Raw genomic sequence first — 11376 nt, forward strand, 5'->3', positions numbered from 1 at the left:
AGAACGTGAAAAACATGTGAACTCATGCTTCAACTCGGTGGCAATACACCACAAGGGAATGCTAACTCACGGAGCTAACCGCTAACTGTCTGTACTTTGCAGCACTCACCGGGAAAAGAAAAGATTCAGAAAACTGGTAAGGTCCCAGGGTCGTTCCTCCATGGTTCTCCAGATGCATAAAAGCACAATGTCCGCCAATCTTCTCAAACACGAGGGAAAAAGGCTGTGCCCCTGAAGAAAGGGATAGGAAACCCCGTAACCGTAGTGGGCGTGTCCATGAACATAAGCAGTGCACATGCCCATGAGTTTACAGTTGAGGGAACTCAAAAAATCTTGTATAGGCGATTTAAAACTCCTTATTAAACCAACTTCTGAGAATTTGAGTTGGGCAAACGTGTATTTATTTGTTAGATGTCAAATTTATATTTCTGAGTCGGATTACAATACAATTGTGTGTTAGAACAACAATTGCCATTTACTTTTTTAACAGTGCAAGCACATTAATAGAGAGGCGAAGGGAAGGAAAAGATGTGGTCGAAAAAAGTGTACAAGCAAGAGAGATAACCGCACCCTGGAGAGGATTGTGAAACAAAACCCATTCAAAAATGTGGGGGAGATTCACAAAGAGTGTACTGCAGCTGGAGTGAGTGCTTCAAGAACCACCACACACAGACGTATGAAAGACATGGGTTTCTGCTGTCGCATTCCTTGTGTCAAGCCACTCTTGAACCACAGACAGCGTCAGAAGCGTCTTGCCTGGGCTAAAGAGAAACAGGACTGGACTGCTGGTGAGTGGTCCAAAGTCATGTTCTCTGATGAAAGTAAATTTTGCATTTCCTTTGGAAATCAAGGTCCCAGAGTCTGGAGGAAAAGAAGAGAGGCACTTCATCCACGTTGCTTGAAGTCCAGTGTAAAGTTTCCACAGTCAGTGATGGTTTGGGGTGCCATGTCATCTGCTGGTGTTGGTCCATTGTGTTTTCTGAGGTCCAGGGTCAACGCAGCCACATACCAGGAAGTTTTAGAGCACTTCATGCTTCCTGCAGCTGACCAACTTTTTGGAGATGCAGATTTCATTTTCCAACAGGACTTGGCACCTGCACACAGTGCCAAAGCTACCAGTACCTGGTTGAAGGACCATGGTATCCCTGTTCTTAATTGGCCAGCAAACTCTCCTGACCTTAACCCCATAGAAAATCTATGGGGTATTGTGAAGAAGAAGGTGCAATACACCAGACCCAACAATTCAGAAGAGCTAAAAGCCACTATTAGAGCAACCTGGGCTATCATAACACCTGAGCAGTGCCACAGACTGATCGACTCCATGCCACGCCGCATTGCTGCAGTAATACAGGCCAAAGGAGGCCCAACTAAATACTGAGTGCTGTACATGCTCATACTTTTCAGTTGGCCAACATTTCTATAAATCCTTTGTTTTTATTGGTCTTCAGTAATATTCTAATTTTCTGATATGATGAATTTGAGATTTTCATTTGTTGTCATTTGTAATCATCAAAATTAAACAAAATAAACATCTGAAATATATGAGTTTGTATGTAATGTATGAATATAATATACAAGTTTCACTTTTTAAATGGAATTACTGAAATCAATCTACTTTTTCATGATATTCTAATTTTATGACCAGCACCTGTACATGCCTAGAGTTATTGTGTCCTAAAAACCATCACAAATATCTCTGATTAGACTGTCACATCTGATACTTGAGAAAACAAAAACTTTTATTAGTATTAGATACGAGTCAGTCGTTATTATCTTGGTATAAATTTGACATCTTACATTTTATGACTTAAATGTTTTTTTAAACCTTGCTTTGGAAGAGAGGCGAGGCACCTGCCCCCACCTGTTGCTGTACATTGCTGGATAGTCAGGTGATAGAAAACCATTGAACCTTTTCTTCACTTGAAAGAAGGTCAAATCTGTTTGGAAATATTTCCCCTAGCGACAAGAATGTTTAAGGACATGGAAACTAAAGGAGCGCCCTGCCATATAAACTATGAGACTCCTTGCTGGCTAGCTTATCAGATAGCCTTTCTAATTATCTTGCTAATATAAACTTTTTCATATGCTTTATGGAGAGGCCTTAAGAACACAAAGGCAGGAGGATTAATTTTACATTTTTACTTAACTTTGACTCAAAATCAAAACAGCATTAAACAATAAATGGCATAGATGACATAACTAGAATCATTACTTAATATCTATTTTATCATTATCATGTTATCTTGTGTTATATGTTATTACCTTCAATTAAAAGTAAAAGCTGTAAACTCCCTGTACTTTAATTACATTTTTCCAAATAAAATCTGCCCCTGACCTATGGCTAGTTGAAACATTTTATGTATGTTTCATAAAACGTTTATATACTATGAAAACTGCAGTATTTTAGTTGTAATGTTAGAAACTTTTCTCCACAAAATTGGTATGAAAAACCTTCAGTCAGGTTTTTTACCAGGTAAATACCTGGTATTGATATGTCTTGTTTAGTTTTGTGAAGAATATTTTTACACATAACTGATTATTTTCTGTAAGTAAAAATGTTCTTAATCTTGGTGAAAACACCAGTAAGCTAAAAGAAAAATGGAATAAGCTCTTCTTAACATTGGCTAATTGAGGCCCAGCTGTTATCTGGAAATAAATCTGCATGAATCTCAGTGCAGCAGTTTTGTATTTGCTCCAGTTTCTCTACAGATGTCAGCCAGAAGAAGATGATGAACGTGTTCCCTCAGCACAGGAAACAATAAAACTAAATCTGAAAGGCAGCAGCTGAATGTGACAGAACTTCTTCACTGGCCTCTAACTCTGAAAAAAAAAAACGCTGAGGTGTTCTTCTTACTCCATGTCATCGAAGTATGTCTGAAGTAAATTTACCTGATTATGTACATTTCAACATCCTTTGCAATATGGCCTTAAACAAAAAACTGACATATATTCATAGATTCAAGCAGTTTTTCTAACAGCAGTGATTGCATGTTTAACGTTCAATAAATTTGACATGTTTAAGAATGTTTGGACTTCTTGTTCGGTTATGGTTCACAATGTCCATATGTGCAGACGGTGCTCCATTTTACTGTAATGTTTGTTTGTTTTTGTTTTTTTATCTAAGCCACTGCTTTAAAGGCACACATTGTAACTTCTGGCCACCAGGGGTGCAAGACCTGTAATGGCCCGTATTTTGCAGCACTTTTATTGTCATTACACTGTCACAAGTACAGTGCATTTAACCCATTTGTTTGTGGAGCAGTGGACTGCCATTTGCGGCGACCGGGGAGCAGTGTGGGGTTAAGGTTCTTTGCCGAGAGCCCTGTCTCACCTTGCCGATTTAGCCAGCGTATGTCCGACATCCCAGAATCTTCTATAACGCTGGCATACACTGGACTTTCTATGTATTTTTTAAATAAGTCCAGAAATGATGTCCAATGACAGCCTAACTTATGCATAACATACGGCAGCGTGATGCCCATTAAATGATGAATAAGCATAATTTCATGGGCATTACAAAGCATCAGTTAAAGCAGCGATGCACCTGAGGGGAGCAACTATACACCTAGCTGCTATTTAACACCTGCCCGAAAAGAAAGAGAAAGAAAGAAGGTCTGCAGTCGCAGCAGATTCAGCGTCATGTCTGCTGGTAAGTTTGTTGGTCATGGGGGTGAACACAGGGAGGATCTATCACACATTTTCACTCACCCTATGATTGGGATCAAGTCTGGAGGAGAACTGACAGTTTCCTCCTTTGAACCCCCTTTTATACCAAAACTCTGCCAATACACCATTAAAGATTAGCTGTAAGATGGAAACACGTTCAGTGGTTGTCTGGAACACGTTAGATACGTTGATATGCCTTGGAGATAAGTTCTTAACACATAAGTTATGCACACGTTACTCATAGATTTTGGACAAGCTAGACGCCATGACTTATGAGTAACTTACAATCAACGTACAGCATAGACTAAAAGTTTGGACACACCTTCTCAATTAAAATGTTTTCTTAATTTTCATGAGTCTGAAAATTCAAGATTCACACTGAAGGCATCAAAACTATGAATTAACACGTGTGCAATTATATACTTGACAAAAAAAGTGTAAAAACAACTGAAAATATGTCTTCTATTCTAGGTTCTTCAAAGTAGCCACCTTTTGCTGTGATTGCTGCTTCACACACTCTTGGCATTCTGATGATGAGCTTCAAGAGATAGTCACCTGAATTGCAGTCTTCCGACAGCAGTTGTAGCAAGAGAAGAACTGATAAATTCAAAGTTAGACAGAGATGGCAAAAGTACTCACTTTCCGTACTTGAGTAAAAGTACAGATACTTGTGTTAAAAAATACTCTGGTAAAAGTGGAAGTACTGATTGAACTTCTTTACTCAAGTAAAAGTAACAAAGTACAGGCTTGTAAATTTACTTAAAGTATAAAAGTAAAAGTAGAAACCACGTTTTTCATGCCGTTGCCTACATTTTAAATGGATGTCTGCCAATAGGACTAGATCTCCGTTGTGTTCATTTTCAATCATCTCGTCGTCCATACTACTATGCTAACGCCACCGCCACCAAGCTGCAATGATTTGCCGCGAATGAATACCGCCGAATCTGTCGATTCATCTTGTAGTGGTGCGTCAAATGCAACGTAGATTCCCATCCAATTAGATTGAATTTGGTATTGATGACGTTAAAATTAATAACAGTAACTCCATTGAAATGATTCAAAACTAAAGTAACGAGTCAATTTTTTTTTTTATGTAAGGAGTAGAAAGCACAGATATTTGTATAAAAATGTAAGGAGTAGAAGTAAAAAGTCGCCATAAAAATAAGTAGTAAAGTAAAGTAAAAATATCAGAAAAATCTACTTGAGTACAGTGACGAAGTATTTGTACTTCGTTACTTCCCATCTCTGAAGTTAGATATGGTTATTTGTCCCAAATCCATATCAGAATTATTTTTTAATGGACCATTGTTGAATTTCATTGTGTTTTTTATGTGGTAGAGTACCATGATTAGATTTTATCAGCATGGCATGGTCTATATTGGCACTGTCAGTTTTCCAATTAACCTTCTCCATATTGCAGCAATGTTTCACCATATTTTAAAAGCAATATACTCAGCATCACTGTTGTTAATGAACTCATGTTTTCCACCCACAAACAGCTTTGATAATAGAGTGACTTCTATGAATATTTATTAAAATATGTCCTTAATAATTTATCTTGTAAAATGTTTTAAAGTAGTTACAGTTATCCATGTTTTGTTAAAAGGCACATAAAGAACCCCAAGATTCATAAAATAAGTGCTCTGCTACAACATTCTTTATTGACTATAGCATTAGCTGCAGTCTATAGAGCTGAATCCTAGTAGCACTCGCTGTACCTCATACTTGCTAGCTTCTATTCCATTATCTTCCATGTGGTCAACAGTAAGAACACTATCCTGGGCAGGAAACAAACTTCAGACTGCTGTGCTGGCCTTTAGCATTCTGGACGTCAACACTGGACAGAAACGTGCATGGATGATGGTAGTCAAGTTGGGACTACAGCCAAAAGAACTACAAAAAAATTTAAATTATATAAATGTAGCAAACGGCTTAAGCTGTCTTTTATTAAACCCAAAACATGTTAAGATGTGCAAATTTGCATGTGTCACAAAAGGTACAGTCAGCCCTGCCTAACTTCCTGCCATGCAAATGATTGTGTACCTCCTACTGTACCTCCTTCCTTACAGCCAGTCCTATTCTGATGTACTTTTGCTTTATTGTCCTTACGAGTTTGCCTAATTAGGATTCAGCTTATGCAGTGCTCCTCACCATGGCAGATATCCACGACAGGAAAAGAGCTGCAACAGCCTTTAATGTCTCCGTTTCACTGTGAACATCATTATAAAAGCCATTGCTACAAAAGCATTTCTTTTAAACTTTGTGCATATGTTGGGTTAATGGTAAAATTGACTGGTAAGACCAGCAACAGCCTTTAGGGTATATCTCTTTATAGAAACACCAATTAAGTATGTGAGATCAGATTTGGATGTCAGTATTAAAATAATTATGTTTTTAGGTGAAATTTGAAGTGCTGAAGTTGTACATCAAGGTTTTTATATAAGTGATTTTAAAAGGGCAGGAAATATATCTGCAGACCTGCATACCAATTGATAATTCCACCTAATCTCCCTGAAACAAAATAGAAAACAAGCAATATACCCCTAATTTTAAATTTAAGTGCTTATTCAGATTTGTTCATTTTGTTTATAATTATAAATGGGATAAGTCAATGTGTCAAAGTTGGCAAACTAATTGTAAGAAAATTATGAAAACTATTTGGTACAGAAGACTTGGTAAAATGAGCTGGGTTACAGCATTGTTTTCAATGTGTTGCTGTACTATGAGATTCCAGATGTATGAACCACAATCAGAATTTGATTCATAACCTGTCTTGATAACTCAAGCATTTTTTTCTTTATTGCTAATGATAAAGTTATGGGTAAAGGTGTTTCCAGATATCACCATTTATCTGCTTCATCAAAAAAGATAGTAAGTCAGGCCACTGAAGAGGACTGTACCTCTCTTAGTCGTCAGTGATGAGAACACAACCCAGCTATAATATGCACCCTAGCATGGGCTGCAGATCACAAACATGATCTCATTTTGCTCCGAGGGGAAAAGGAACTTGGTGGGAAAAGTAGACAGTCCCATTCTTCCCTGCCATGTCCATTTGTCATCAGGCCACATTGCTGTTCATCTTCCTCACAGTTAAATGTTTCTACTTTCACACTATGAGCAGATTTAGCTGCACTGTTTGCTGAAAAGTTAGAAAAAAAATCTATTAAAAATGTGATTGCATAAGTCCAGACTCATTCCCACTTCATCACCGAAGACAGGCTGCTTTTCAGCAAAGCCTTAATGTTGATTTGGAAATAGGCACATACAAAACATTTTCGACTTAAACGTTACATTCTGTGTTTTCAGCGCAACAGACGCAATTAATAAAGGGTCTTACTTGTTAAATGTAGTTTGCCTAAGAGAGAACACAAATATTTAAACTGATGACAGTAATCTGACGTACATTTAGAAGTGCAGGTAGGTCAAATGCAATTATATTTTTCCACAGAAAATGGATAGAAGTTAAAAAAACAAAACTATGTTTTCAAAGAGACAGGTCACCCAAAATGGCAAAAGTATTCGCCCCCCCTTGAACTTTTCAAGAGATGCAGAGGTTAACAGCTGAAGTGGGAGACTCTGTCAATAGGACAATAATCAGTCATATACTGCACAAATCTGCCCTTTATGGAGGAAAGCCATTTCTTAAAGATATCCATAAAAAGTCTTATAAAGTTTTCAACAAGCCACCTGGAAGACACAGCAAACATGTGGAAGAAGGGGCTCTGGTCAGATGAAACCAAAACCAAAACCAATTTTTTGGCAACAAGGCAAAATGTTATGTTTGGCATAAAAGCAACACAGCTTGTCACCCTGAACACACCATCCCCACAGTCAAGCATAGTGGTGGGAGCGTCATGGTCTGGGTCTGCTTTTCTTCAGCAGGTCAGATGGTTAAAACTGATGGGAAGGTGGATGGAGCCAAATACAGGATCATTCTGGAAGAAAACATGTTGGAGTCTGCAAAAGACCTGAGACTGGGATGGAGAAGGTTGACTGTGACGTACTTCTTACTTTTCCTTGAGTAATATTCTTGAAAATTCTTCTCCCAAATAGGTAAAATCTGACAACTGTCGTCTGTAATTTGAATTATTCAAAAATCAGGTAAACAAATAGAAAATAGTAGATATTAACACTAGAAGTTTGCTACCCTGTACTAACAAATATACATTTCTTATTGTAAGGACTGTTTTTCTAAGTACTATTTTTTTTTAATTGGAGAAGGTATTTCTTCTGCACAAATTTATTTTTTATATTCATGACATTTACTTCTATTCTGTATCGATCCGAGACTTTAAAATGCCAGCACTTGCACATAAAGTCTGTTTGCCAGCATAATTTATAAACATTAAATCTGATGTGTATTATCCAACACTCAGTACAAAAGTAGCCTTTCTACCAAATACTTTTTTACTTTTACTTAATTAATTTCTTGGATGACTACTTTTTACTTTTTGCTTTTACTTGAGTAAGTAGTGCTACTCTTACTTGAGTACAATTTTTGGGTACTCTACCCATCTCTGGCCATCTTTAGAGAAGTTTATGTTTGCATATAATCAGAAATTTGAACAGTAAAATAAATCTAACCACTCCTCAAAATCAAACATCCCATAGTTTAAGGGATCCTGGAAAATATCTGGAGTTAAGATCATAGTTGGAACTTGCAATCTACAAAAAATGTAAATAAGGCAGTTGCAAGAAGAGTGGGCTCGGATTTTCAAGGGTTTCTGCCAGAAGGTAGTGTCTGGGTAAATCATGTTTGTGGGAGTCATAGCAATAAAAGATTGCTTACCAATTAACATTGCTTGTCATTACCTGCTATTTTGAGTACAGTAAACAGTAAATGTGCTATCCTGTTGTATTTGGAAAGATCAGCTGCAATATCAATTGTGGTAATGTAAATAAATGCATCAAATAAAAAGCAAATAAATTTATCTTTTGATTGCAATTTGAGGTAAATCATTACTTTTTTGTATTTAGCGAAGCAAGAATATATATATATATATATATATCCTCCTGAGAACCGAAGAAAAAATTTTTTTTACAATTTCTTTTTTTGTGTGATTTCCCATGTATTTGGACCTAAAAAAACACATTACAATTTTAATTTTTTTAAATATATTTTTAATTTTAATTTTATTGCATGCCCACTGTGGAGGACAACAGGACGATTTTCATGGGAAAATAGAACAAGCTTAAGAAATAAAGAAATAAAAAAAGATTATGTCTTGAAAGTGATATTTACCTAAGAACCTTTGACATTTGATAAAAACAGATACAATTCTGTAAAATTCTTATTTTGTTTGTTGCTTGCAACAGCAAAAATACATGTATTTAGTTCAACAATAAACTATAAGACATAGAACTAAGCAGTTCCTGGAAGCATCTTTTCGTTTTTGTTATGCAGAGGAACATCTTGCATTTGGTGCACCTCATGTATGTCTTGCCATAGCAGCCCATGGTCCTGCATCTTTCCGCATGCTTTATGTCCATCATCTCTGGCATGTGTCTAGCTCCTAGTCTGCGTACAGATGGCTCTGGTTGTGGAATCCTTGTTTTGGTTGGTGGCTGATACTCCTCCTCACTGTCTTCACTGCTGTCATGAAATGCTGGACTATCCATCAGCTCTTCAGCCAGATGCAGTTTGAAGTCCAGGTAGTGCTCTGTGTTTTTAGCTGGTCGATTCAGCGCTATACTGTCAGACTTGTACTGAATCCAAGCATTTGTGATGGCAACAACAAAGAAATGTGTCATCACGTGGGATGTCCACCTCTTCGTCCTGGTAGACATGCGATAGAAGCTCAGCATTCTGTCACAAAGGTCTAAGAACACATAAGTTCCTGGAGGAACAGACACGACCATTCGCAAGACTGCTGCAGCTCCAACTCCCAGTCTTTGCCCCCTGAATGTGTTCTTGCCCTGATAAACCTCAAAATCAAGGATGAGACCATTTGGAGAGGCAAGCACAAAGACCTTCTGGCCAGTAGGGTTTGGCTTTCCTGGCAGATACTGCCTGACTGGGCAATGGCCTGTGAATGGGATGATTTGCTCATCAATGCACACTTTATCACACCTTGGAAGGCTGAAACAAACTTGCCTCACACGGTCAAGCAATGGTCTGACTCTCCAATGAATGTCTGACTTCTTTGTCTCTTCACTCACATCCAGGTCATTGACAATCTTAAGTGAACTTCATAGCTTGTAGAACCTGTCCCTTGTCATCTTCTTCCTAATGACTGGTACTTTGGTTTTTCTAGCCTAAAAAAATTTCACTCTGTGATAGCCAAGGCAGGCCATGTGAACTGATATGCCAAAGAAAATTTTTATTTCTTGGGCAGTAGTATTCAGCGACACTCCTGTAGTTTGCAGTTGTCTCTGATTTGTAAAGACTGCCAGATCTTCAAATATTTTGTCATCAATGTACTGTGAAAAGTACTGTATTAGACTCCAGTATTCACGGATTTTAGGGTCATTGTGATCGGCAGAGAGCCCAGGTAGCACAAGTGTGAATCTATTATAATGGGATGGGAAAAAATAAAGTTAATAAAAACACTACATTTGTTTTACACCATAATTTCAGTGTCATGTATGTAATATTGACCATTCTCACAAGCATTTTTTTTAGGCAACTTGCATATATTTAACATCTGTTATACAGACAACAAATTCTACAATAATCTACAGTAACATGATAATAAAATTGATTACATTAACCTGAAACTAAATAAAACATACAAGTTTTTCCTGGCCCACAGAGGATGACGACTTTCTGGCTCCCTCTCTGTCTCTGACTCTGTCTCATCAGATTCTCCTGTATTTTCTTCCTCTCCTTCTTCATCACTATCTTCCCCTATTACAGACTGATACTCATTCTCATCCTTTTCCTCATCTGACAGCTCCAAATCTGAATCTCCCTCTATCATCTGGTACAGAATCCTCTCTGCTCTGCTTCTGTCTCCTACAACAATGTGCAGTCATTAAATACATTAAAATGGTCCCAGTGTCCACTACAGTTGACATTCATTAAATGACTGTTATTTCAAAACATAAATAATTAAAGTGTTTTCAGATGTAATAATATTGTTGATGACACATTATTAAACAAGAATATATATAATTATCATGGTAAAAACAGCAATAGATAAAGAATATTTGACTTACCTCTCCTCTTTCCATAAAATGTTGTTGTTGGTATGGCTGCCATCTTGTGAGAGGAAAAAAGTAAAGTTCCCAGCATGCCAACCTATCACATGACACATCACTAGAAAGCCCAGGATGTCCTCTACAAAACACTGTAGGGCTTGATAGGGTAACTCCAGATACTTAAGGGAGATAAGGGTGGACAAAATGTCCATTATAATGGACATGAATGAATGGGCCGGGTCTCAGGAGGATATAATATATATACATAAATACTATATTTATATATTTTTAAAACAGTACAGTATTTTATTGTTTATCTTTTAACTCTTTGCTTGCATGTTATTGCTATACATTTTTCTAAGTTCCACATTTGTGTGACCATTTTTTCTACAACCTTTTTGCTGCTGTAAACACCAGATAAATAACTGAATACAAAAACCGTGATCCTATTTACTTCTTGATGAGAACCAATTGAGTTTTTAGAAAAATGAAAATGCCATACTTATTAGATACACCTGTCACAGGTCTGCTTCCAAATCCAATCTAAAAATGCATGACTGACCCCTGTTG

This window comes from Cyprinodon tularosa, unplaced genomic scaffold (genome assembly GCF_016077235.1).
Source record: "Cyprinodon tularosa strain WSP-4 unplaced genomic scaffold, ASM1607723v1 ctg825, whole genome shotgun sequence".
In the NCBI taxonomy this organism is placed as follows: Eukaryota; Metazoa; Chordata; class Actinopteri; order Cyprinodontiformes; family Cyprinodontidae; genus Cyprinodon; species Cyprinodon tularosa.